The sequence below is a fragment of the Panthera leo genome, chromosome A3 (genome assembly GCF_018350215.1).
Source record: "Panthera leo isolate Ple1 chromosome A3, P.leo_Ple1_pat1.1, whole genome shotgun sequence".
NCBI classification, from domain to species: Eukaryota; Metazoa; Chordata; class Mammalia; order Carnivora; family Felidae; genus Panthera; species Panthera leo.
The window spans coordinates 34,108,381-34,133,433 of record NC_056681.1 but is presented as its reverse complement, the minus strand read 5'-3'; the positions used below and the strand labels follow the sequence as shown (position 1 = coordinate 34,133,433).

Here is a 25,053-nt window from a genome sequence, read left to right as displayed (position 1 = left end):
TCAGTCAGTTAAGTGTCCAACTTCAGCTCAGGTCATGATCTCACGTTTCGTGAGTTCGAGCCCCACGTCAGGTTCTGTGCTCACAGCTCCGAGCCTGGAGCCTGCTTCAGATTCTGTGTCTCCCTTTCTGTTTGCCCCTCCCCTGCTCATGTTCTGTCTCTCTCTGTCTCTGTCCCTCTCAAAAATAAATAAGCATTAAAAAAAAAAAGAGCCTGGAGATAGGAGTCCAGGCTGGGTAGGGTTGTCCCAACTTTTACGATGCGATAGTTTCTCAATTCTCCGCATGTGGTTTCTACCTCCTGGTAGAGATGGCTGTTCAAACACAACTCATAATGGTGACGGAAGAGAAGGAAGATTGAAGGAGTACATGCCCTTCCCTCTAAAAAAGTTCTCCCAGACACACCTAGCTGCAAGGGGGAGCTAAAAAGCATACAAGGAGAATGGACAGTAGATCAATTGCTAGCAGGCTTCCTCTATCTAGAGGAAGAACATTCTCTCTGTGCATGTGTGTATCACCAGGACTTGTATGTTCAGTAGTAATCAGATGAGCATTGGTAAAAGACGATAGAGTCCCTGCGCGAATAATTCTCCTTCTCTGAGAGTGCTTTGTGGCTTGCTCCAGAATGTTATCCCCTACTCACAACTGCGTACACCTCTTCTTCAACAGAAGCTCGCAGTGTGTCCTCCCAAAATCCTCCTCATCTTTTTCTCCTGTGGCATGAGATTTACCATCTTGCCACCGGGCTACTTAAGGAGCCAGGTCCTTTTTTTCTTCTAACCACTTCAAACTAAAGCAAACCTGATATTTCATAGATATCTTTTCATAGAATTAAGTTGAGGTATAACTTAAAAAATTCACCAACCTTATGCTTTGTCTTAACTTTAAGGTCTAAATCCATCCATTCTAATAGTAACAATAACAATGTAAGAATCTCTGAAAGAAACAGTAGGTATAACAATATTTTGATAGACCACTCCACTTATATTTTTGGACCATTTCAACTCCTCTAATAAAGCCACATTCTCAAATTTACAGCAAATAAACTAAGACTTCTGTCCATTCTGTGCCCAGTCTCACTCAAACTCGTGGAAATTTCCATGAAAACTGAACCAAGAAAATGAAAAAGAGAAGCACACATAGAGTGTACTTTAGACACATCATCTAGCTCCAATTAGATTCTCCCTTCATTCTCTCTTCTGCCTTCTGGTTTGATTTCGGCCCTGCTCCTCAGAGCTCATGTCCAAGGTTTCTTTACTAATGAGCAAGCATGATTAGAATAAGGCACCTACCCTTTCAAAGGTTGCAACAGATTATGCAGTAGACATTTCAAGACAATGGACTCTACCCCTTTTTTCCTCCAGACACTCCAGAATTTTAATTATACAAAATGCTTGCTCTGACATTCTTGCCTTTTATTCCATAAATAGTAAAATCCAGAGGTAAACCATGTTTGTTTCTCTTAATCAGCATATTCTTAATCCTTTCCTGTTTATAGCTTTACACAGGAATCCTTTTGGAGCTGTTTTTGCTGCTTAGCATCAAAGCTCAGGCTATCCTGGGACCTAGGGCTATTTATTTCCATGGTTTCTATATTTAGCTCTTGGCTTTGTTTACAGTCATCTCTCCTACACCCCGCAAACACTTTAAAATTCCACTTTTTCTGCCATTCTGCATCCTTCTTCTATCTCTCCAGCTAGCGAGCTCTCTACCTAGCTGAGCATTTTCTTCTTGAGTTCTTGTCCAGAGGATGTCTGTCTCGCCTCTTTGATTTCTTCTGGAGAGAAAGGAAATTGCCTTTCGGAACTGGAGAAGCCTTTAGGGGCACGACTGCTACCGTTGCCCCCCTTTTTGGGAGAAGGAACACACTTCTCACTGCGATTCAAAGGCAACTGTCGAAGGCAATTTGAGCTCCTGGGACAAGACAATGCTTTTCACCCCAAAAGTCCGGGGGTTGGTTTAACAGCTCATTTAAAAGCACATGTTAGTTTTACTATAAGGCAGATTAAGAGTTCCGGGACTAAATCGTGCTTGTCACTGCCTTGATAATTTAAGAACACAGTACCAGTTTAAGGAGGTGTGTGTTTAAGAGCTCAAATAATAACTAATGATTATTTGGGGAGAAGGCTCAAAGTGGGCGGTGTAAACTAAAAAGAAGAGAACGTTAGGAAACATAAATGACATCTTTATCACACTAACGGCCTTGCTCTGATGCATTTAATTTTTATCACTGAACAAAGAACAAGGTCAACAGAACATTCTTAAAATGCCAAAATCATAGTTATTAATTATTCAAGCCTTAAAAATCTGACTGGCTTAATTATCTTTATCTTATGTAGGCCTCCGATCACAGACAAATACGAAGGAGTTGGGAGGTCAGGCCAAATTGAGGAAGAACATTGGAAGGGTGAAGTCTGTCAGCAGGAAAAGGTTTAAATTCGTTTAGTCAGGCCTATGACTGGGGGGTAACCATTTGAATAGTGTTCCTATCTCCATCTTCATAATTCCAGGAAGTTGTATTCAATAAATTATTTTCTTCTTGAACAGATACCAGAAATCTGGGACACTATTAAACCTGCTTTAAAATTGTGTATCCTGCCACAATCTGACATAAAACATTCATGTGCTCAGCCTTACTTTACAGGATCATTCTTAACCTCACTGAACTCCTCAAAATAGAAACCACGGAGTCTTTCCTCTTTTGCTATTTTAAATATTGCGTTTGTTGTTGTTGTTTGTTTGTTTTGAGAGAGAGAGAGAGCAAGTGCAAGAGGGGAGGGGAAGTGGGAGAGGCGGAGAGAGAGAGAGAGAGAGAGAGAGAGAGAGAGAGAGAGTATCTTAAGCAGGGTCCATGCCCAGCACAGAGCCTGATGCAGGGCTCAATCAATCGCACTGCCATGAGATCATAACCTGAACCTAAATCAAGAGTCAGAGCCTTAACTGACTGAGCCACACAGGCTCCCCTCTCTATTGCCATTGTAGATGCCTGAGGAGCACTTCATTATAAAAGTCTGGCTAAAATGAGGGGGAAGGGAAACGGTGATATCATGAAAAGAATGTGGTCTCTATACTCCAGAATACTCGACTTTTCTTCATGGTTGGACAAGTTTCAGGGACAGACCTGGCTGTCACCCATCTCACTTTTAGACTCTCAATAGACCAATGGTTCTCCACAGGGAGCCATTTTGCTGCCAGTGCTCTTCCCTCCAGCCCTGGGCATTTGGCAGAGTCTGGAGACATTCTGGTTGTCACTCTGGTGAGTGGTACTGGCATCTAGTGGGCAGAGGGCAGGGGGTTGCTGCTGAACATCCTCCAATGCCCAGGACTTGTGTCAGCACCTGTCACAGCAGGAGCTGGGAACACTGACCCCAAAGGTGGTCTGGTCAGGTGACTGACCTCATTGCTACTCAAGGCTCCGGATTTCACAGCCTTGACGAGGGAAGCTTCTGTTCAGTAGTATGCTTGTAATTAAAAATAAGCTATTTTTTAAAATATTTATTTATTTTTGTTTATTTTCGAGAGAGAGAGACAGACAGCAAGCCGGAGAGGGGCAGAGAGAGACACACACGAAATCTAAAGTAGGCTCCAGGCTCCAAGCTGTCAGCACAGAGCCCAATGCAGGGCTCAAACTCTCAAACCGAGAGATCATGACCTGAGCCGAAGTCAGACACTTCAACTTACTGAGCCACCCAGGCGCCCCAAAACTAAGCTATTTTTAAACATCAGGTCTGATGAGGCTTTAGCTCCCTTTTAGGTATATGGACATTCTAAGTGTCTACTGAGAACATCACAGTTCTAAATGGGGATTTGTCCCCTGACATGAATAATATATAGTTTCAATCAAGGATACCTATGGCTGAAAACACAAAAGACAGTAAAGAGTAACAGGAACTCAAGTTTCAAACTGTAATCCATTTCACATCCTTCCAGTGAATCTGTGTCAACGCATAAAAAAAAAAAAAAAACAAAACAAACAGCCCAGCTCTTTCCTTTTTTCTACTGGAGGGTAGTGAACAGTGAAGGAAGAGCTGACTCTGTTGTCGAATCTTCCTCACTTTCAAAAACTCTAAAAATGTGAGGAAGGAGTATACCATGTACCAAGTATACCAAAAAAACAAATGTCAGGTTGGTTAGAGTAGTTTTTTACTTTTAATGGCTCCCGGTCTTACAAACAGCAAGCAGAGATCATTAGGGGCAAACATTCCTTTCAACATGCCAACTCTGCATCGACTATGCCCGCATTTAACCAACCCTCATCTGCTTCTCCCCCCGAAGTCGGCCTGAATGTTCAAACATTTGCCTGCAGCAAATACCTCCTTCCTCCCTCACACACATTCCTATGAAAACCAGACCCAAAGGAAAAAAAAAAAAGAATGAGACAAGTTAGAATCCATTGCCTTTTGGGGACACACCACCTGATTTTCAATGGGCTCAACAAGATTCAGTTCAAGATCTGGGTAGGACTGCCTGTGTGGGTGTAACCAGGTTGGAATGGAGATCGGGAGAGGAGACACCACAGAGGGCATTTTGGGAAGGGAGCTAAGTGAGTAAAATTAGGAAGGCACATGACTTGATGGCTCCTTAGGCAGTGGCTAGAGTAGAAGCACCACCGTGCCAGGATCTGAGGCTGAAAAGGAAGACCAAAGCCACAAAGGCCTCAAAGGCTATCAGAAGCCCCAGAAGAACCTGGACATGAAATGACAAAATAGTAATGGAGGTGGATTTACCAAGAAAGCCAGAACATCGTGCAATGAGGAAATCAAATTTTAGCTCAGACTCCGTAAATAACGTGACTGTTCTGATCCAAGGGAGAGGAGTAATAGGTTCCCTTTGGTACTTGTGTGCAAAGAAGGTAGACTAAGGACATTGTGCCCAGCTGGCACAAGTGGCGAGACCAAACAAACCCACAAAATCCATCTCTCGGATCAGTTAGCAAAACTGGAAGCCAGCATCTGGCAGTGCGTCCTGGAGGCAAGTCAAGCCTCTTTATGGACTGCACTTGGAATATTCACAGATTCAAAGAAAAAGAATTAGGACCCAAATCCCCACAACAAAACATACAGCAGCAGCAACAAATAACCCTTGCATCTAGCGGTTGGGAAAAGAAATGGCATGGGTCTCACAGTAGACACTTAGAAGAACTATACCAGAGCAAAGACAAGTTCGGGTCACAACAGAATAGTGCAGCTTCTCTTGCTGACGCGGGCCAATTTCTCAAGACAATGGCTTTGGGAGTTGACAGCAGAATTCTGCTGTACAGCATGATGAGTTCGTAGTTGATATTATGTCTTAGTTATGGATCACTAAAACGTTGTAGACGTCATTCTGGACTGTATGCTTATTCCTTCTCGACAAATGCTTTTGTAATCTGCCTAAGTCGCCGAAATGAAGAACCACTTAAGGCATTGTTAAATACAGATAAAAGTGCACTGGGTGAACTGTATCTCACAGTTGCCATTAGACAGACAGGGTCCTGACAAAAATTCTGTCTTAGGGCTGCTGATTATTAACCATGTGTTACAACATGTTAGAGTCTAGAGGTGTATTAAGTGACCCATCACAAACCATTAAGCAGCTTTATAAACAAGGTGAGAAAAAAAACACAAAATTATCATTTGGAATTTGAAGGATAATTCTGGTGGTAGGGAAACAACAAAGTAGAGGGAGAAGAAAGACAAATCAGGGGTTCCTGTGATAATCTAGGACAGTGGTTCTCAAAGTGTGGGTCCCAGACCAGCAGTATCAGCATCACTGGGGAACTTGTTAGAAATGCAAATTCCCGGGCTCCATCCAAGATCTACTGGATCAGAATGTCTTGCAGTGGGGCCCGGAAATCTGTATTTTAACAACCCTCGGTGCCTTCAGATGCATGCTCAGGATTGAGAAGCATCAGCACCCCACACACACACCTCCCAGTGATGGCTCTACCTCAGACCCAGTAGGTTAGAATGTGTGTGCTATCCAGAGCCCATGTGTATGGTGGGTACATTCCAGTCCAAAAAGCTGGACAAGAAGATTAATGAGATCCTCAAAGAGGGGGTCACCATGAGAATAGGGAGGAAGTACAGACGAGAGGAACATTTTGGGAAGGTTAATGAACAGCTCCAACACTTTACTGGGAATCCAGTTGTATAAAGCTAACCCTCAGATACCCAGATGGACTGGGTTACTGGCCGGTTGGGATTTGAGGGTTCTCAAAGTCTATTGTAGCTAAATAATAAAGACTTTTCACCTTCTGTGGCTCCACATCTGCCTCTGTAATTGTCCTCTTCCTCAAAATGCAAACGATTCTGGGAGGGGCTGTCTATGAGTCATTAATATAACACTTCCAAAGAATTGTTGGTCTCTTTTTGGGGGGAGAAGCAGCAGGTGGGAGATGAGGATGCCTTAGGGAGTCACTCAAGAGGCAGAGATGGGATTTACTGGAAACAGGTTAGGCCTACGTCATGGTTTCTGGGTGGGTTGGCTCTGGCTCAGAGCTATGCAGTCTCGGCAGCAACAAGCTGACAGTTTACAGGAGCACTAACAAGCCCACGGAGTGTGCTGTGGATTTGTGGAAAGAAGGCAAAGTTCAGCCTGGGAGTTGAAACGGAACAGGTGGGAAACACCTGCTCTCTTTAGCTACGAGATGTGTTACAACCTGCTTTCCCTTGCCAACAGTCCGTGAAAGCTTTGGCTTTAATGATTAAGTGGAGTCAAAGAAAAGAAACTATAGACCAGCTTATCTTTCTTATTTTGTTTTAATTGGGAACTACTTCTGGCTCGTCTTAGATTAATGATTCATGAACAAGTAAACTAACATATATCTTATTTATAAACTACGAGGTTTAGAAATTTATACCCCTATTCTAAGACTTATGCAAGACTTACCATGCACTTTATCATTTCATAAACGCTTGCCCCACTCAATGCAAATTGAGATGAATACCTCACTGTGTATGATCTATTACTTCCTAAGTCATCACAAAGCCAAACCTTGAAATTCTCAGGGCTCCAGAGGAAACATAAAATGTTAGTTCTCTCCAGTTGGTGTCATTTGAAGATGTTCTGTTCCACCCAATTTCTCAGTGTACTCTCGGAAAGCCTGGGGGAGCAGCATAACCCAATGGCTTTCATCTTGGTAACGTTTATCACAGATCTGGCCACCAGAGTGGCCAGGTCTGAATTCTCACGCTGGTACTTACAGCTTTGAGACCAAGTGCAAGTCACTGAACTTCTCTGTACCTCAGTTTCCACATATGTATAATGAGGAGCCCAATTCCTACTTTGTAAGGTTATCATGAATTTTAAATGAGCTAATGCCTGCTTAGTGCAGTAACTTGCAAATGGCAGGTCATCAATAAATGTCAGCTATCGTTTTTGCCAAATGTGCGATTTGATAGTTGCAAACTCTCCTATGAAATAGTAATATGTATATAAGTAAATGAGAACATCAGGAACGGACAAGTGTTGTTGTTGTTGTTGATGTTGTTGTTGTTGTTTTAAGTAAAAAGTGAAGCAAGGAGGTGAAGGTGGCTGTTTTGGTTAGGACAGTCTGGAACTTGGAAGGCCTCCAAAAACAAGTTCAGTCCATGAGGAGAAGTGACATCAACACGAAGATCTGGGAGAAGAGAATTCTAGCCCAAAAAGCAGCAACTATGGTGTCCTGGAAACTGCAGGGCCAATTTCAAGGAAGAAGGAGACCCATCAGCCACAGCAAGTGATGCTTAATATTTTTTAATGTTTGTTTATTTTTGAGAGATACAGAGACAGAGCAGAGAGGGGCATAGAGAGAGGTAGACACAGAAACCGAAGCAGGCTTCAGGCTCTGAGCTGTCAGCACAGAGTCCAATGCAGGGTTCGAGCCTATGAACTGCAAGATCATGACCTGAGCCAAAGTCGGTCGCTTAACCGACTGAGCCAGCCAGGCACCCAATGCTTAAAGAGCCAAGTGAGATGAAAACAGAAAACAACATGTTGGACTTTGGTAACTGTGATAAGAACTTTTCAGAAGAGTATGTGAGTGGAGGTGAGAATGGGAGGAGAGGGAGATTCTGTGTGAAGACGACTCTCTGAAAGAGCTTTGCTGTGAAGGGAGCAGCAAAACCAGGGAAAGAGCATTTGGCAGTGCTTTCAAGTTGGTGAGAGGAGGTCCTCACTAGCCACAGGGGTGCCGGGTATAAAGGCACAGAGAAGAGAAGCATGGGATGTATGTATGTATGTATGGTGGGAGGGATCCCATGGGGACAGGACAAAGAGGGATGCAGGCTGAGGGTACCAAGCATAACGCCGGAGTGAGGCAGCAGGGAATGAGAGTGAGCAGCTAGTCTGGCTGGGTGGGGGGTGGGGGAGTCCTGCCTGAACACTGCAGAATGAAGAGCTTGGAAGAAATCGTGCAACTATTAGATGACAGTTTAAACCCTCTCTGTTGTGAATAAGAAAGGCACCTGATATCATAGGAATATCAGGAATGAAGAATAACAGTGTCCAGGTCCTCCACATGTGCTAACAAGTTTTAAAGGAAGATGCTCTTTATGTGTCAAAATTAGAGTTTAATAATGTATTAAAACCCTTGAAAATGCACAATGGAGATCTATATTCAGCATACAATCCTTAAAATTTAATCTTCATCTTGGAAATATGGCATAGGAAATCCACAGGAAATCCAGATCAAGCTGGTAGGAATTTAAAGTCTGCAGTAGAAATGTTTCCTGTGTCCTATTAACCACTTCTCAGAGTGACACTTTGGGGCTGAGCCTTGGAAAGGGGGACACCTCGGCAAGAATTCCTAGGGCAGTTCCAGAGAGGGTCTTTTGCCAGAATTATCCATTCAGGAGACCAGGGCTGTGGAGAGATGGTCATATATAAAAGTACAGCCAGAGGGGCCATGCTGGGAATAGAATAGTCAGCACTCACTGAGCATGCACTATGTGTGCTGGAGCCTGTGCAGAAGCCTTTTTAGGCATTCCTAGCTGTGATAACTTGTTAATGCTCACGGCATTCTTATCCCCATTTTATAGATGAGGAAACAGAAGCTGAAAGATGTTAGATAATTTGCCCAAAGTTACACACTGTTATTAAGTGGGAGCACTCGTGACAAAAAGTCTTCAGTGATAAAGAGGACCAACCAGCTAATTGCCAAAAACAGAAGGGCAGACTTTGTAGAGCTAGATGAATGCAGTGTGGGTGTGAGAGAGAACAAGCAGAGATGAGGTCAAGGTGCAGGTGGGCTGAAAGCCAGTCTCGGAGTTAATTCTGTAACACAGCCAGTCTGCTGATAGTGGAACTCTTAATGGAAGGTTGGCAGGCATCACTGGGCTGAGTAGTAGTTCTGGGAGCAAATGTGCTCGGCCTGCTGGCAGTGGAAGGATGAATTACCTCTCCAGTGCACTGGTGCTCTAATTCCATTGCCTCCCCTCCCCAGCCTGTTACTCCCTCCTACTCTCTCCAGCTCAGTGATATTTCAGACTGAAGAGCTGCCCACATAAGGAGCAGGTGACAACTTCTCATTATGATCAGGAGCATTCTTGGTCACTCATTCACTGTTGGTGAGAATGTGAAATGACACAAACACTTTGTAAAATTGTTAGGAACTTTCTAATAAAGTTAGATGGACACCTACTCTACGACACAACAAGCCCACTCCGAGGTAATTACCCAAGAGAAACGGAAACGTATGTCCACAAAAAGATCCATGCAAGACTATTCACAGCAGATTTCTTTATAACAGCTCAAACCTGGAAACAACCCAAATGTCCATCAATTGGAAAATGGATAAACTGTGGTAAAAATCATCGAAGAAATAGTACACGGCAGTAAACAAGAATAACACAGCATGAAGCAACACAGATGGATCTTAAAGCATTATGTTGAGTGAAAGGAGTCAGATGTACAAAAACATGCCCTGTGATTCCACTTAGATGAAGGGCAAGAATAGGTAACACTGAGCTGGGTGATAGGATGATAGTTGTCTGTGGGTATTCATACACGTGCAGGGCTAGCCAGGAGAGACACTGCCTGGAAGAGGGAAAAAGAGAACTTTCCGGGGCCATGATAATGTTCTTTCTTGACATACTTTATTGCTACACAGGTGTATAATCTTGTCAAAATTCTTTCAGAGAGATATTTGAGATTTATGCACTTCACCCTGTATAAAATATATCACAAAGAAGAACGATTAGTGTAGAAAATAAAAATTTTAAAAACCGCCCTTGTTCTGACAGCTGGGTAAAGAAAATTTCTTTGTTGGTGGCTTTCAAGTTTACCATCCTCGTTCCAGCTGTGCGAATTGGGCTCTTGACCATCACATCCCTACACATCACAAAGTGCAAAGGGAATCAATACAACAAAGAACCTGTACCACAGCTACACTCGACTCGACAAGTATCCTGGTACTGGGCTATTTTATTGCTTTTCCTTGCAAAAGGGTATTGATAAAAAAAAAGGCATACATGTCATGAACATTAACAAAATAATGACAACGGGCAGGATATAATCCCATGGAGAAACGGGATAGTACTTGAGCTTTTCCGATGAATGTGCCAAGTTCTGTAAATAATTGTCATTGTTAAAATCCTATCTTTCATATTTTAGAATCATGTGAATGTATTATCTATTAATAAAATTTAATAAAATTAAGTATTTGAGAAATAGAAACAAACAGCCACTGATAATTCTTAGCACTGTGAATTGCTCCGGAAGAACCACCACTATCCCACATCACTGACACTCTGGAGCCTCTAGTTTCTTGGGCACTAGAGCCTTAGTAAAAGACTGGACACTGACTGCCCTTATTTCACTGCTCCCCTTCATCTGTAACTAAGCAGCAATAATCACAATGTACCAAAACAGGCAGATCTCCTTGCTAAGGACACCTGTGTGGCTTGAGGTGCCAGGAACTCACTTTTAGCCATGTAATTACTCTTCCTCATCTTGCGGACAGAAAAAAAAAATATTAAAGTGTAAATATTAACACTTAAGCATAGTTTCCTTACTGAGAAAATAAGTATCTTTAAAAATTATTTTATGTTTATTTATTTCTGAGAAGAGAGAGAGAGAGACAGAGCATGAGCAGGGAGGGGCAGAGAGAGAGGGAGACACAGAAACAGAAGCAGGCTCCAGGCTCTGAGCTGTCAGCACAGAGACCAGCTTGGGGCTTGAACTTGTGAACCACAAGGTCTGACCTGAGCCAGTCAGATTCTTTTTTTTTTTAATTTTTTTTTTCAACGTTTATTTATTTTTGGGACAGAGAGAGACAGAGCATGAATGGGGGAGGGACAGAGAGAGAGGGAGACACAGAATCGGAAACAGGCTCCAGGCTCTGAGCCATCAGCCCAGAGCCTGACGCGGGGCTCGAACTCACGGACCGTGAGATCGTGACCTGGCTGAAGTCCGACGCTTAACCGACTGTGCCACCCAGGCGCCCCAAGTCAGTCAGATTCTTAAATGACTGAGCCACCCAGGTGCTCCCAGAATAAGTTTCTTTAGAAAATAAAGTGTATGTCTGAATTAATTTCCCGCTTAAGAATGGTATGGAATACTTCAGGCATTAGGTGTAATTTTGCCAAAAAAATTTTTTTAATTAGTCAATTCAGTACTTAAACTCAGATATCCTTTACTTTTTAGCAAATGGCATAATATTATAATTATGAATCTTAAAAAGTCTCATATGCATTTTATAAATTTTTAAGTCTATTTCATGAAATCGTTTACTCCAGTAGATTCCATGTGTTTAAGACAATTCCATAAATAAGTTAGAATTTATAAAATGCAGCACAAATGCTTTCAAAGCCTAAAGAAATGCATGACTTAGTTATTACCAAAAAAGTTATACTCATGATAATAAAATAGAAACCCACACTGTGATATAAGTTTAAGTTAATATCTTGTTTCATATCATCCTATTTAGTTTTCCCAATGTGGCTATGAGATTGCCAACTCAGAAGCCTGGGTTCAAATTTTGCCATTCACCAGCTGGGTGACCTTGGGCAAATTACTTAATTTTCTTGCACCCCACTTTCTTTTTTCTGTATAACGGGATAGTAATAATGACTATTTCATAGGTCTGTATTTGATCAAATACATTGATTAAATCATCTGATGCATAGAAAATCCTTAAAGCAGTGTTTAGCATGTAAGTTGTGGTTAATTGTTCTTAGCCATTGTCATTTGTTATTTTTTTATTATTATTCTGGTTCTGTCTATTAGAATTATTAGGGACATCATTTAAATACAATGCTTCTAGGAGACGGGCCAAGATGGAGGACAAGCATGGAAGTTTTTTTGTATCTCTCATCCCTGAAATAAAGCCAGATCAACACTAAACCATCCTGTACACCTAGAACACTGATTTGAAGATTAAAACAATAATCTTTACAACCTGAACTACAGAACTCAGCAGGTATGCACCGCAGAGAGGTGAACTGGGAGAAAGAGAAGCCACGGAGGGTAGGGAGCAGTTTTTGCTTGTGGAGAGAGTTTGGAGATGGGGGCAGAGTACAGGAAAGCAATCCCTCCACCAAAAAGCAGCTGGAGACAAAAGAAAGAGTACACAAGGGACTGAACAAAAACAGGGAGAAAGTAAAAGGAGAGGGTATAAATTCCAATCAGACTCTATAAACAGGGGGAACACAGAGTCAGAAACTCCACAGCTTGATACCTGGTGGTGCTCTGGTGGAAACAGAGAATCCCCAGTTGCAGAGAGCAAAATCCAAGGGAGCCTTGGGCCACAAGGAGAGAGGCAGTTCCCCTGCTGGGAGGACATTTGGTAGAGGCTATGTGGCCTCCCCAAAGGCAAAGGTCCCAGCGGACCCTGGAGAGCAACCACATCATTGGTGTTGGAGCACGGACATTAAATGGGAAGCCTGGTGCCAGATGTGTGTTGTGATTTACGATAATCCCTGAAACGTTGCCACTACATGATCCTGTAAACTTTTTCTGGGGCGGGCTGGCACCCAACCACAGTCTCTGGGCATCGGCAGCAGCATGGTCTCACAAAATTTCTTGGGGGTGGTAGGGTACCCAGCCATTGCTTGGTGAGACCCTCTCCCAGAGGATCAGAACAGGTCAAGGCTGCAGTAACTCAAAAGTGAGTGGTTGGAAAACACAGCGCACAGTTTTATCCTGAGATAAAACTCAGGAGGGAGGTGCCACCTGGCAACTTGATGGCTTAGTAATGGATAATGTAAAAGCGGGGAGTGGACGGAAGCTGGAGACAAAGGAGGGGTGTGCAATTGCTGGTCAGGGAGAACAGAGTTCTGATACTAGAGACTGGGTAGCTGGGTGATGCGATTTGCAATGCTCCTGTGCAGCACATGCGTGCATTCACACCTACAAATGCCACAACAATCCACCCCAATAAGCTAAGCAGTGCCATCTAGTGGAGAACAGAGCCATTACACTGAGCCCCACCCAACTGAGCCAACCAACCTCTTCCAGAACACAAGTCTATCCACCTGCTTAGTTTACAGACTTTAAAGTGCTTCATAGTTTGACTTCTAGGGGAAACCGATGTAATTTCAATTGTGTTTCGGTCTTTTCACTGGTCCATCTATTCACTTTTTAAAAATGTTTTCTTATTCTTGAATACAGAAAGAGAAAAAATTTATCTTTATTTTCAATTTTTATTAACAATATTTTTCTTTTTTTCTACTATATATTTTACTTTTTAAAAAATTTTCAAATTCTATTTTAATTCCATCATTTCATTTTGTTATTTCATTGTATTCATTTTTATAAATTTTCAAATGTTTTCCTTTCTTTTTTTTTTTCTTTTCTTATCTTTCTCTTTTTTCTCTGATCTATCAAGCTCCTTTAAACAGCCGTACCAAATACACCTAGGATCTAGCATCTTTTATTTGATTTTTTGTGTTTTTTAATTTTTAAATTTTATTTTTTTTACCTTATTAATTCCTTTTATTCCTTCAAGCTGATGAAATGTAGGAATTCACCCCAAAAGAAAGAACAAGAAGAAATGACAGCCAGGGACTTAATCAGCACAGATACAAGCAAGATGTCTGAACCAGAAATTAGAATCACAATAATAACAATACTAACTGGGGTTGAAAATAGATTAGAATCCCTTTATGCGGAGATAAAAGAAGCAAAATCTAGTCAGGATGAAATAAAAATGCTATAACTGAGCTGCAATCTTGAATGGATGCCATGGTGGTAAGGACAAATGAGGCAGAGCAGGGAATCAGTGATATAGAGGACAATGTTATGGAGACTAATAAGCAGGAAAAAAAAGAGGGAGACTAAGGCAAAAGAGCATGATTTAACAATTAGAGAAATCAGTGACTCATTAAAAAGGAACAACATCAGAATCATAGGGGTCCCAGAAGATGAAGAGACACAAAGAGGGGTTGAAGGGTTATGTGAACAAGTCATAGCAGAAAACTTTCCGAAAGTGGGGAAAGACACACATTAAAAATTCTGGAAGCACAGAGGACTCCCATTAGATTCAACTAAAACCGACCATCAACAAGGCATACCATAGTCAAATTCACAACATACTTAAGCAAGGAAAGAATCATGAAAGCAGCAAGGGGAAAAAAAAGTCCTTAACCTACCAGGGAAGACAGATCAGGTTTTCAGCAGTCCTATCCACAGAAACTTGGCAGGCCAGAAAGGAGTGGCAGGCTATATTCAATGTGCTGAATCGGAAAAATATGTAGCCAAGAATTCTTTATCCAGCAAGGCTATCATTCAAAATAGAAGGAGAGATAAAAAGTTTCCCAGACAAAAAAAATTAAAGGCATTTGTGACCACTAAACCAACCCTGCAAGAAATTTTAAGGGAGACTCTCTGAAAGGAGAAAAGCTGGAAAAAAAAAAAAAAAAAGACCAAAATCAACAAAGACTAGAAAGGACCAAAGAACACCACCAGAAAATTCAACTCTATAGGCAACATAATGGCAATAAATTCATATCTTTCAGTACACACTCTAAACGTGAATGGATTAACTTCTCCAATCAAAAGACATAGGGTAACAGAAGGGATACGAAAACAAGATCCATCTATATGCTGTTTACAAGAGACCCACTTTAGATCTAAAGACACCTTCAGATTGAAAGTAAAGGGATGGAGAACCATCTATCATGCTAATGGTCAACAAAAGAAACCCAGAGTAGCCATACTTATATCAGACAATCTAGACTTTAAAGAGTGTAACAAGAAATGAAGAAGTGCATTATATCATAAGGGGTCTATCCACCAAGAAGACCTAACAATTGTAAGCATTTCTGCTCCAAATGTGATAGCACCCAAATATATAAATCGATTAATCATAAATATAAAGAAACTCACTGATAATAATACCATAATAGTAGGGGACTTCAACAGCCCACTTAGAGCAACGGACAGATAATCTAAACAGAAAATCAACAGGGAAACAATGACTTTGAATGACACACTGCACCAGAGGGACTCAACAGATATATTCAAAACATTTCATCCTAAAGCAGCGGAATACACATTCTTCTCCGGTGCACATGGAACATTCTCCAGAATAGATCACATACTGTGAGACAAATCAGCTCTCAACAAGTACAAAAAGATCAAGATCATACCATGCATATTTTCATAGCACAATGCTATGAAACTCGAAATCAACCACAAGAAAAAAAAATTTGGAAAGATAACAAATACTTGGAGACTAAAGAACATCCTACTGAAGAATGAATGGGATAACCAAGAAATTAAAGAGGAAATTAAAAGGTACATGGAAGCCAATGCAATGATAACACCACAACCTCTGGGATGCAGCAAAGGCAATCATAAGAGGGAAGTATATAGCAATCCAGGCCTTCCTAAAGAAGGAAGAAAGGTCTCAGATACACAGCCTAACCCTACATCATAAAGAGCTGGAAAAAGAACAATGAATAAAACCCCAAACAAGCAGAAGACAGGAAATAATAAATATTAGAGCAGAAATCAATGCTATGGAAACCAAAAAAAAAAAAAAAAAAAAAAAAAAAAAAACCAAAACAGTAGAACACATCAAAGAAACCAGAAGCTGGTTCCTTGAAAGAATTAACAAAATTGATAAACCCCTAGCCAGTTTGATCAAAAAGAAAAGGTAAGGACCCAAATAAATGAAATCAAGAATGAAGGAGAGATCACAACAAACACAGCAGAAATACAAACAATAATACGAGAATATTATGAGCGATTATATGCCAATAAAATGGGTAATCTGGAAGAAATGGACAAATTCCTAAAAACATATAAACTACCAAAACTGAAACAGGAAGAAATAGGAAATTTGAACAGACCTATAACCAGTAAGGTAGTTGAAGTAGTAATCAAAAATCCCCCAAAAGCTAAGTCCAGAGACAGATGGCTTTCTAGGGGAAGTTTACCAAACATTTAAAGAAGAGTTAAAACCTATTCTCTTGAAGCTGTTTCAATAAATAGAAATGGAAGGAAAACTTCCAAACTCATTCTATGAAGCTAGCATTACCTTGATTCCAAAACCAAAGACCCTACTAAAAAGGAGAACTATAGACAAATTTCCCTGATGAACATGGATGCAAAAATCCTCAACAAGATACCAGCCAAGTGGATCCAACAATACATTAAAAGAATTATTCACCAGGACCAAGTGGGATTTATACCTGGTTCAATATCCACAAAACAATCAATGTGATACATCACATAAATAAAAGAAAGGACAAGAATCACATGATCCTCTCAATAGATGCAGAGAAAACATTTGACAAAATACAGCATCCTTTATGGATAAAAACCCTCAAGAAAGTAGGGATAGAAGGAGCATACCTCGAGATCATATAAGCCATATATGAAAGACCCACTGCTAATATCCTCAATGGGAAAAAACATTCCCCCTAAGGTCAGAAACATGACAGAGGTGTCCACTCTCACCACTGTTATTCATCATAGTATTGGAAGTTTCAGCCTCAGCAATTAGATAATACAAAAGAATAAAAGACATCCAAATCGGACAGAAGGAGGTCAAACTTTCAGTCTTTGTAGATGACATGATACTCTATATGGAAAACCCAAAAGATTTTGGCAAAAAACTGTTAGAACTGATCCGTGAATTCAGCAAGTTTCAGGATATAAAATCAATGCACAGAAATTGGTTGCATTCCTATACACCAATAGTGAAGCAACAGAAAGAGAAATCAAGGAATTGATCCCATTTATAACTGTACCAAAAACCATAAAATACCTAGGAATAAACATAACCAAAGAGGTGAAAAATCTATACACTGAAAGCTATAGAAAGCTTATGAAAGAAATTGAAGAAGACACACACAAAAAATGGAAAAATATTCCATGCTCCTGGATTTGAAGAATAAACATTGTTAAAATGTCAATACTACCCAAAGCAATCTACATATTCAATGCAATCCCTATCAAAATGACACCAGCATTCTTCACAGAGCTAGAACAAAGAATCCTAAAATTTGTATGGAACCAGAAAAGACCCTGAATAGCCAAAGCAATAGAAAAAGAAAACCAAAGCAGGATGCATCACAATCCTGGACTTGAAGCTGTATTACAAAGCTGTAATCATCAAGACAGTATGGTACTGGCACAAAAACAGACACTCAGATCAATGGAACAGAATAGAGAACCCAGAAATGGACCCACAAATGTATGGACAGCTAATCTTTGACAAATCAGGAAAGAATATCCAATGGAATAAAGACAGTCTCTTCAGCAAGTGGTACTGGGAAAACTCGACAGCAACATGCAGAAAAATGAACCTGGACCACTTTCTTACAACATACACAAAAATAAACTCAAAATGGATTAAAGACCTAAACATAAGACAGAAAGCCATCAAAATCCTCAAGGAGAAATCAGGCAAAAACCTCTGTGACTCTGGCTGCAGCAACTTCTTACTCAACACGTCTCAGGAGGCAATGCAAACAAAAGCAAAAATGAACTATTGGGACTTCATCAAAATAAAAAGCTTCTTCACAGCGAAGGAAACAATCAGCAAAACTAAAAGGCAACTGATGGAATGGGAGAACATATTTGCAAACGACATATCAGATAAAGGGTTAGTATCCAAAATCTATAAAGAACTTACCAAACTCAACACCCCCAAAAAAATAATCCAGTGAAGAAATGGGCAAAAGACATGAAAAGACATTTCTCTAAAGAAGACATCCAGATGGCCCACCAACACATGAAAAAATGCTCAACATCACTCCTCATCAGGGAAATACAAATCAAAACCACAATGAGATACCACCTCACACCTGTCAGCATGGCTACCATTAACAACTCAGGCCACAACAGATGTTGGTGAGGATGTGGAGAAAGAGGATCTGTTTTGCATTGCTGGTGGGAATGCAAGCTGGTGCAGCCACTCTGGAAAACAGTATGGTAGTTCCTCAAAAAACTAAAAATAGAACTACCCTATGACCCAGCAATTGCACTACTAGGTATTTATCCAAGGGATACAAGTGTGCTGTTTTGAAGGGGCACATGCACCCCAATGTTTATAGCAGCACTATCAACAATAGCCAAAGTATGGAAAGAGCCCAAATGTCCTTCGATGGATGAATGGATAAAGAAGATGTGGTGTATATACATATATAATGGAGTATTATTACTCAGCAATCAAAAAGAATGAAATCTTGCAATTTGCAACTACATGGATGGAACTGGAGGGTATTATGCTAAGCGAAATTAATCTGTCAGAGAAAGACAAATATCATATTACTTAACTCATATGAGGAATTTAAGATACAAAACAGTTGAACACAAGGGAAGGGAAGCAAATATAATATAAAAACAGGGTGGGGGACAAAACATAAGAGACTTAAATATGGAGAACAAACAAAGGGTTGCTGGAGGGGTTGTGGGAGGGGGATGGGCTAAATGGGTAAGGGGCTTTAAGGAACCTAGTCCTGAAATCATTTTTGCATCATATGCTAACTAACTTGGATGTAAAATAAAAAATAAATATAGTATTTGAAACATTCCAAAAAAAATAAAAACTAAAAGAAATAAATATAATGCTTCTATTACTGTGGGAACTTAGACACACAGAAATGATCTTAAAATTTATAGATACATATTTTTCAAAATAAAGATACAAGGAACCAGTGGAAGTTAAGGACTACAATGTTTGCTCAGAATGTTATTAATCACAGTTAATATAATAGTGTTACAGACTGTACTAATGAACAGAGAAAAAGAAGAAAAGAACAAACTGGTGAGTAATGGTATGACTGTAAATGAAGACACTTGTATATACAACATCCTTCTCCATAAATGTATATGTCATAAAGAGAAAATAAATCGTTCAAGTTATAAGGGAACTTAGAGGTTCCTTTATTTGTTGGATTTGTTGAATAAAGTTGGAACTTTATTCCAACCCAAGACAGGCATCTCTTCTAAGGGTCCCTGGAGATGCTCAGACTCTTGCTTCTCAAGGTGTGGTCCTAGGACTGGCATCACCTGGGAGCTTGTCAGAAATGCAGAATCTCATATTCCACTCCAGACCCAATGAATAATATTCTGCATTTTAACAAGACTCCCAGGGCATCTGCATGCATATTAAATATGGAGACATACTGGCCCACACTATTTTAATTTAATTACTTGCACTCATGGCAAACTCACTAGTCATGATGCAGCTGTTTCATTGTGAGGTATTCCCAGTTCTTAAGATGTTTTTATAATATGGAGGCCAAGTTTAAGAAAAATATACAGGCCACAATCCCATTTTAAAATGCTGATAGGCATGATATAAAATATGTATATATGCATGTATGTATATAGACATAGGTTTAGGTCTACATAGAAAAACTTCTGGAAGGGTAATACCCAGTTGTTCACACTACTAAGCAATCCCTCAAATGTGTTGTTGGAATTTCTGACTGTGACTCCTTTTTCTTGTACTGTCTAGTCTTAGTTTGGTCAGCTGGAGAATTCAAGATCAGTTTTATTAACTCTGGAGCTAAAAACAGCTTCCTGCCTCCCGTTGGACTTCTTTTCTCCAGGCTAAAGGCTCCAAATGTTCCCAGCAGCTCCTGCTGTTCTACCACCCTTACCTCACCCTTCCAGATCCCTCCAGGCTATCAACAGGTCTCCTGGAAGCAGGGCCAGAACCCAGTTCTCCATGGCTGGCATGAGTAAAAGCAACCACTTGATCTCCTGGAATGCTTTCTTTGTTGATTAATAACTTCTTAATTTAAAAATGTCATTTGAAAAGTCATGGCAGAAATTAGTTCTTAAGTCACATAAATTATTGTAGTGCTTTTCTTCTGAGATGTTCTGAATGTATTAGAGATGTTAGGAAGGGCCCTGCAATGGCATTAATTGCACAGAACTCAATATTCATTCCTGAAGCAGAAGAATAACTATCATGTGTATAGTGTTTGAAGAATGACATTGCAGGGACACCAAGCAATTAACAAGACAGGAGAAAAAGAACTGATCAGGAAAAGATCTGTTCATGTGCATAAAAAGACACTCAGTGTAGCCAAGAGGGATAATTGTGAATCTTGAATTGAGCTCCTACAGATAAGGTGACAATTGATAAATAACCCAGAAAATAAGAATAGAAGACAAAGCTTTAATGGGAACTATGTAGGAGATTGAAGGTAGAAAGAAAAACTAGGTAGAACTTTGTGTTAATTATTTTAATGTTCGGTCTAGAACAGAGTTCCCCAACAAGTCAAAGTGTCAAGAATGTGTATAATGAGTCTGCCTCTTGGCACAACTGGGTGAAGCCTGATTAATAGAAGACCTCAGCTGGCCACCTCTAGCACCAACAGCTTACAAACCCAAACCTATATATTTCTCCTGTGTTATGTTGTGCTACTGGTCCCACATAAAAAAAGGTATTTATTTAGAACCACTGGTATAAAAGATATCCCTTTTCTGTCAACTTCCAAGGCTATTTGGAAAACTTACATCACAGCAGTGGAGCAAATACAGCATCTTCTAGGCAAAAGAAAAGACATTTATAGTGCAAGCATTGATGGGCACACTCCCATTTGTTAAGGCTTAGCATTGCATTAATCTGTGCTGATACCATTTGGTACAGAAATAGCTATGGTCATAGGAAAGTTGGTGAAGACTGTCACTCCATGTCTGGATGTTGAGCTATTGCAAAGAGCACATGAGAATGTTCTGCAATGGCGTATCAACCTTGATACAAGGACATGAGAAGACACATGTAGAAAAGCATAGGTCAGAGGTAGGTGTGGAACATAGCTTAGCATGTGAAAGCAGAGCAAAAGAAACAACATCCACACACAACCAGAATGACCAAAGAAGAAAGAACTTGGACCTGTATCAGGATAGTCACATTTCCCTAACTTACTGGCAGAGGGATTAGCAGTTCTTTGTTGTGAAGGAACTGGAATTAAAACTGGAACTGTAGGAGCTGGGGTTGAATATTAACTTTAGTTTAGCTTTTTTTTTTTTTTGAAACAAGTTATTTACTCAACCTATAAACTGACAACATATAAATATATGGGTGAGCACATTATGTCACTCAGTAAATTATTTCTGATTTATTCCACTGTATGATTTCAGATCTTGTTAAGTTATTTTTGTCCCATTTATGAAATCTTGGGAAGGAAAATAGTATTTATACTGAATGCTTATTATAGGCTGGAGATTATAACAAATGTTTTAGTGTGTGTCATTCCATTTAAAGCTTATAAACCTATGAGGTAGGTAGGTTGTAGCAAACTTGTGATATTATTCTCTTTTATAGATAAAAGAAGTGAATCTTAAGGAGATTTGTTAATCTTCCCAAACTCATAACAGCTATTAACAAGAAAGATGTAGCTTTATAGCTAAAGTTTTCTACTCCACCCAATGTTTATTCCACCACAACCTACTACTTAGGACTGAAAGAGTCTTGTTAAGACTGAATGATATACCTTGTGAACGGACCCCAACAGATTAGGGCTGGACAGGATCACTATCAGTTCTTATGCACAACACGTCACAATAGCACTGTGTTGGTATCTGTGGCTCCAGATATGCTTCTAAGGCAGAGTTTCTCAATGTTAGCACCACTGACATTTTGGGCCAGATGATTTTTCTTTTGTTGTAAGGAGCTGTCATGTGCATTGTAGGATATTGAGCACTATCCTTGGCCTCTACCCACTAGATGCCAGTGGCACCCACCCTCAAATTGTGACAACCAAAAATGTCTCGAGACATTGCCAAATGCTCCCAGCAGGGAGTAGGGCAAAACTGCTCCCATTTGAGAAACATTGCTCTGAGGCCATGAAATAAATATTTTCTTTTTTTTTTTTAAATTTTTTTAACGTTTTATTTATTTTTGAGACAGAGAGAGACAGAGCATGAACGGGGGAGGGGCAGAGAGAGAGGGAGACACAGAATCGGAAGCAGACTCCAGGCTCTGAGCCATCAGCCCAGAGCCTGACGCGGGGCTGGAACTCACGGACCGCGAGATCGTGACCTGAGCTGAAGTCGGCCGCTTAACCGACTGAGCCACCCAGGCGCCCCAATATTTTCTTTATTGAAGAGTAACACAAGGCCTTGCTAAATTCAATGACTTGCTCAGCAATTTAAAGGCTGGACATTAATAGAATCTTCACTTCTTTACTTTGGACCTTGATTGAAGCAACAACACTTCCGTACTTTGCTTTTAGCAGTAGTTAGGCTAAGTAACTCCAGCTGCTATGACAGATAGACTCTCAGTGCATCAAATCATTGCAAGATTATTCCTTACTCATGTTACAATACAATGTAGATGTGGCTCCAGGTGATCATTCAGGAACCCAGGCTACTTACATCTTTGACTCCACCACCTTCAACCCATGGCTGGAATTTCCTCCACTCAGTCAGGGGTGGAAAAGAAAAAAAAAAAAAAAAAAGAAAAAAGATGGCGAGGAGAACAGATCATCTCTGAACCACATCAGCCTAGAAGTGTCACAAATCACTTCTTTTCACATTTCCTTGATAGTCCTTCACCGGGAAGATTTTTTCCAGCAATGATCCTATACTATGGAAGAAGTGTATGCAATTTTAGTGCTTTTTTCTAGCCATCTGTGCCACAGTTCTATACATTTCAAAGCAGGTGCATAAATATTTCAGCCTGATAAGAAACTTGCAACATAGGCAAATATAATTCTAATTGTGTGTGTTATTTTCCCATTTTATAATGGGAAAGTTGGACACAAATACTTCCTTTAACTTGGGATTGATATCTTAGGATTAGAACCCCAGACTCTCACTCTTGAGTTGAGAGTTCTTACCTAAGAAGGCAGGTGATGCATATTCAGAAGAATAGAGAGTGCTGTTAGCCAAAGATAGGGACAATGTTATAAGCATTGTCTCTGGAATCTGATCAGGTCAAGTCTTGGGCTTTGCCATTGAGTAGTTGTCTGTGACTTTAAACAAGAAATTTAGTCCCTCATAGTCTCTATTTTCACATCTCAGGACTGCCATAGTTACCATACTATAGAGGGCAATAAAGTTTAAATGAGATGATACATAGAAAGTACTTAAAAACAATGTTCAGTAAATTTTGGTTATTGATATGCCACAAGAAATAACTAACATATGATCTACATATTTACAAGATTTTCTTGCTACTCTACATCACACTTAAGTTCTATCTATTTTGGAGTCTATTTAGGTTTCTCCACGTTAGCCTGTTTACAAAGAACAAATCAATTCTCATTGACTTCAGCTGATTTGCTCAATTCTACAGTGGAAACTGGGAGAGGAGTCATCTGGGAAAGCAAGTGTTGATGAATCAGCATAAATCCATACCCAATCCTGGAAAGCAGCCCAGAGTGAGAGCCCTAGTGACAGCAAGTCAGTAGAATCATGTTCATTTAAACACCAAGGGCAGCACAGGGCATTATGAAAGATGGAACCAAGGTCAAATGTTTTGTGTGTTCTTCTGCCAGTTTAGCTGCCAGTGACTCTTGGGCCAAGAACAGAAACCCAGCACCAAACCTCACTGTCCAGTTTGTGGTTTCGAATCATCTTGTCTCATAGATGAGAAGACAAATGCCCAGCAAGGTTGGTGGTTAAATAGGAGACATGAGTCCCCAAACCATGTTTTTGTTCATTCTTGGGTCAACTGTCTTACCTGTGTTGCCTTCACATGTGTTACTTTATATTCCAGAATTCTATAGACATGCAGTGATATCAAGCCCCACGAGGGAAACGTGAAAGTTTACACAGTATCTTTCTGAGAACTGCCAATTTTTCCCATACACAAACACCTCTTCAAATTTCTTCCCAAATGGAAGGTGAGTCCCACCTTCTGTGAGGACTTTGCTTTATTTATTTAATAAACAGAAAGAAAGGGGGAAACACTAAAATTTACCACTTTATCAGCAAGCCCTTTGTTTGCCACCAAAATATTTCACAGCCCTTCCTTCAGACAGGTGCATAATAACAGAAGATGGAATGGTTTGTTGCACATGGACACCACACCTCAGTAATTTCTGTCAAGAGGCTGGAGCATGAAAACCCATACATATCAGTGCGGCACAGACTTCCCCCCAACCAGAAACCCCTCTGAAAGGCATCAGCCTGCCAAAGGAAGAGGTTTCGCCTTCAACGGGCTAGTGTGAAAACAACTCAAAATGTCAGCTTCGGGTAACACGTTTCTACTGATTTTAATAAGGAAAAAGAAATTCACATGGATTGAGTCTCATTCTTTCAGGTGTAAATTATGCTTTGAGAACATGACGTTGGGCACAATACTCCAAAAACATGTCTGTGTTGGAAACATTCCTTTATTATAGAAACCTAAGAGTGGGTTCTTAGAACCACCTTTTAATTTCAGTTACGCAAGATTTTAAAATCGCCTAGAAGCTAAGTAAAATTCCACTGGGTAATTTTGAGCTTTGTCTATTTGTTTTACCTACTGAGTTGGCAGCATAAATACATTTAGATATATATGTACATGTGAGTCTGTGTACATCTTTGCGTGTATATAGATGAAATTTCTGCTAGTCAACTGTTTTTAAACTACAAAAATGTCTATTTCATAGGGTTCAACCTCATATATTCAAGAAGCATCTAATTAATATTAAACACACAACATACAGAAAACATACTTTATGACATCTTACTTCCTA

General features: G+C 40.2%; 1 protein-coding gene across 1 annotated transcript in view; it reads right to left on the bottom strand.

Moving 5' to 3' along the window:
• The window catches only part of PLCB1 (phospholipase C beta 1), a 697,918-nt gene that overhangs the window by 483,100 nt on the left and 189,765 nt on the right, over positions 1 to 25,053 (bottom strand). The gene's annotated exons all lie outside the window — the stretch shown is intronic.